Source organism: Capricornis sumatraensis, chromosome 4, assembly GCF_032405125.1.
Source record: "Capricornis sumatraensis isolate serow.1 chromosome 4, serow.2, whole genome shotgun sequence".
In the NCBI taxonomy this organism is placed as follows: domain Eukaryota; kingdom Metazoa; phylum Chordata; class Mammalia; order Artiodactyla; family Bovidae; genus Capricornis; species Capricornis sumatraensis.
The window spans coordinates 17,959,495-17,963,361 of record NC_091072.1 but is presented as its reverse complement, the minus strand read 5'-3'; positions in this window follow the sequence as shown (position 1 = coordinate 17,963,361).

Below are 3,867 nucleotides of genomic sequence, written 5' to 3'. Positions count from 1 at the left end.
GTCCCATCACTTCATGGGAAATAGATGGGGAAACAGTGCCAGACTTTATTTTGGGGGGCTCCAAAATCACTGCAGATGGTGACTGCAGCCATGAAATTAAAAGACGCTTACTTCTTGGAAGAAAATTATGACCAACCTAGATAGTATATTCAAAAGCAGAGACATTACTGTGCCGACTAAGGTCCATCTAGTCAAGGCTATGGTTTTTCCTGTGGTCATATATGGATGTGAGAGTTGGACTGTGAAGAAGGCTGAGGGCCGAAGAATTGATGCTTTTGAACTGTGGTGTTGGAGAAGACTCTTGAGAGTTGCTTGGACTGCAAGGAGATCCAACCAGTCCATTCTGAAGGAGATCAGCCCTGGGATTTCTTTGGAAGGAATGATGCTAAAGCTGAAGCTCCAGTACTTTGGCCACCTGATGCGAAGAGTTGACTCATTGGAAAAGACTCTGATGCTGGGGTGGATTGGGGGCAGGAGGAGAAGGGGATGACCAAGGATGAGATGGCTGGATGGCATCAGGGACTCGATGGATGTGAGTCTGAGTGAACTCCGGGAGTTGGTGATGGACAGGGAGGCCTGGCGTGCTGCGATTCCTGGGGTCGCAAAGAGTCGGAGACAACTGAGCAACTGAACTGAACTGAACTGAACTATCCCCTACCCATACCTTGCCCCACCCCTCATCCCTTTCCCCACTGGTAACCACTAGTTTGTTCTCTGTATCTGTGAGTCTCTTTCTATTTTGTTATATCCTTTTGTTTTATTTTAAATATAGGGTCCATGGTCCCACAGAAGCTACTGGATAGAATTCCAACAGCCTGTAAAATTTCCATCTTTTAAATTATTAATCATTAAAATTTAACAATTCCTTTAATTTTATAAATAGGCACAAATCACTGTAGTATCAAGAGCAGCTGTGACCTTATCCTCAATCAAACTTTGATATTTTCATACCACATTACAGTTGTTGCAGATCTCTGGAAATGCCATTTAAGCTTTATTACTATTTTTAAATTAGTTATTGGGCTTTCAGTTAGAGTTTATTATTTAATACATTAATATAGAAGCATGTATATCACTAATTAATACCTTAATTAAATTCCTTTGATATTTTTATAATTGTATTTCAATGGAATTGTTGTTTTTTGTAACCCTACAGAATTTTATTTTATACATTTAAAACATTAGTCTGAGAGGTGGTTCATAGACCCTATAAAGATAGAGTCTCTGTCGATGGTTATCAGATTTGGTAATTTTTAATTTGCTCATACTTCCAGCAGTAAAAAAATCAGGAAAAATGGAAAGAATTTAAATTTAGAGGCTTATTCAAATACTAAGTTGGAAGCAGTTAACTTCATTTAAGCTTCTGAATTATCCTTTTCCTTTTCCATATTCATTATTTTGAGAGTTATCTAGTAAGTGGCCTTGACTATCCTGACAAATCTTTCTGTTGTTGCCTATCAACCTTTTCTTGTGATCTTGGGATATTACTTTACATCCCAGCCTTACTTTTCTTCATTTGCAAGCTGGAGATCATAACGCCTAGTTTGTTTTTATTGTTGTATGTTTGTGTTTGAGGGTTATGTGTCTGGCTCACAGTGAAGATTTATTGAATGAATTTAAGTAAGAGAATATACTTATAGACAACTTGAAAACTCTAAGCCATTATATAAATATACAAATGCCATGAATTATAATTGTGGACTTTATAGAATGTTAGGTAGTTGACACATTTTTAAAAGAAAACTCTTGTCTAAGAACTAAAAAATGTGGTGTCATTGTTGGATAAGGCATAAAGCCTAAATAATAGCAGCAGCGGAACCCCGTGGCAATGTCTAGTAGGCACATGGTGCTTGGAAATGTTAAAGCTCGTAGTTTTCCAAGAAATGATGTGCTGTTGTCAATTTCCTGTTAAACATGGTTCTCATGAGGTTAATAGCAAGTACATTTCCCTAGTTAACATGGATGGTGGGTGGAGTGGGCAGAGGGGGCATCTTGTGGTGCACCACAATGGTGCTCCCGTGAAAATCATTTCTTCTCGGTGGCCGAAGAAATTGCTTCATTTCCCCTTGCAGAGCTGTGAACATGTTGTGGCTGGTGGAGTTAAGGAACATACAGGTCTATCCATCATCTTTGTTCTTGAAGACATTACATTTTCAGTATGACCGAGAGACCAACTTTTTCAATAAATAACAAATGTAAACTTTTCTAGCACCTAATACCGTATGCCATGGCCAAAATTCATGGCAGAAATTGAGTGTGAATTTCAAAGACATGGTTGTAATGCAACACCTCTCCTGTCGTTTAAATCAACATGGCAGCCAATATATTTTCAACTTTAGGTGATGGCAGTTAACCCAGCATCCTCCACGTGCAAGGCATTGTGTGCCGATTTTTATTAGTTACAGATCGCTCTGTCCCTTGGTGGTGCTGATGTCCCCTTTTTGAGCTGTTCTGAGAGCCTTGATTGTGAGACACAGTATCTCCAACCTTCTCTCTGTTCCTGGGCCAGATGAGCAGGCTGGAAAAACATCCTTTAAAGAACAGAAAGGCTTTGAGGAAGACCAGGAAACATTGTCTTCTCCTCAGGAAATTTCATAGCTAGATTCTTGTTTCTTTGCTGGCACCTACAGTGGCATGATGGGTTCCCGAGGTTGTGCTAGTGGTAAAGAATCAGCCTGCCAATGCTGGAGACCTAAGGGATGTAGGTTCCGTCCCTGGGTTGGAAAGATCCCCTGGAGAAGGGCGTGGCAACCCACTCCAGTATTCCTGCCTGGAGACTCCCATGGACAGAGGAGCCTGGTGGGCTGTAGCCCGTGGTGTCGCCAAGAGTCCGACACGACTGAAGTGACAGCCTGCAGGCATGCACAGTGGCGTGAATGTTGCCTTCTAACTTCACGTTAGTGTTACCAGCAGCAGAGCAGGAGGCGTAGAATGTGATGTGTGTCAGTAGGCTCCTCAGGCCCACCCTGGCCTTATTAAATGTCTCTGATCAATGTCAATCTTTGGTGACATCGTTATAGCCTTTGCAGATATAAGCTTCTCTTTAAAACAGAGGAGCCAGAGAAAGAAAGGTGAAGGGAAGAAGAGAGAGAGAAAGGAAGAAGGGAAGGGAGGAAGTGGGGAGGGAGGAAACCATTCTGGATTCATTTATTGACCCTATGAGATGAGGTGAGACCAATACTTTCATTTAAAACTATCTAAGGGCCAGGCATGGAGACTAGAAACTAGGACAACTTTGGTTTTTAGAAAGGTTCATAGCAAGAAGAATATTCACAATCATGACATTTAAGTTTAAAGGAATTGGGCTTTATCTTCTTATTGATTCAGTACAATTTAATGGCAGCATTTGAGAAAACAAATCCCAAACTCTCTTCAACATTCATTGAACAATGAAGAATAAGCAACCTTTCAGAAGGTAACGAGCAACAAGGACGCCACTGTTTCTCTCCCTCCTGCCATGACATCTCTGTTTCACGTAGCGTGGAATCCGCAGACCATGCCAATATATATATTTTTAATATGGTTCATTTTAAAACTCGTTGTTGCTTTAGAGCATTCAGAGGGAGAAGAGGTGATATACTCTCATTGTATGAGACAGTCGATTCTCACTGCAGCTTTGAGACAAGGGAGCAATTTGCCCTTCCTTTGACAAACTCTGCAGGCTGTCAGTCAGGACATGAGTAAAGAGCTCCCTTTAGAGAGGAACCACTTTCTGACAGTAACTATGCCTTGATGGAGAGTGCGGCATATGAGTTATGAGCTCTGGCCTCTAAGCTGTGAAAGATGACTCAGAAAATGTAGCCTCAGAGAACTAACTCAGGAAACTCCTGTGGCAGTGCTAAGCCCTGAACAGACTCACTCATGTCT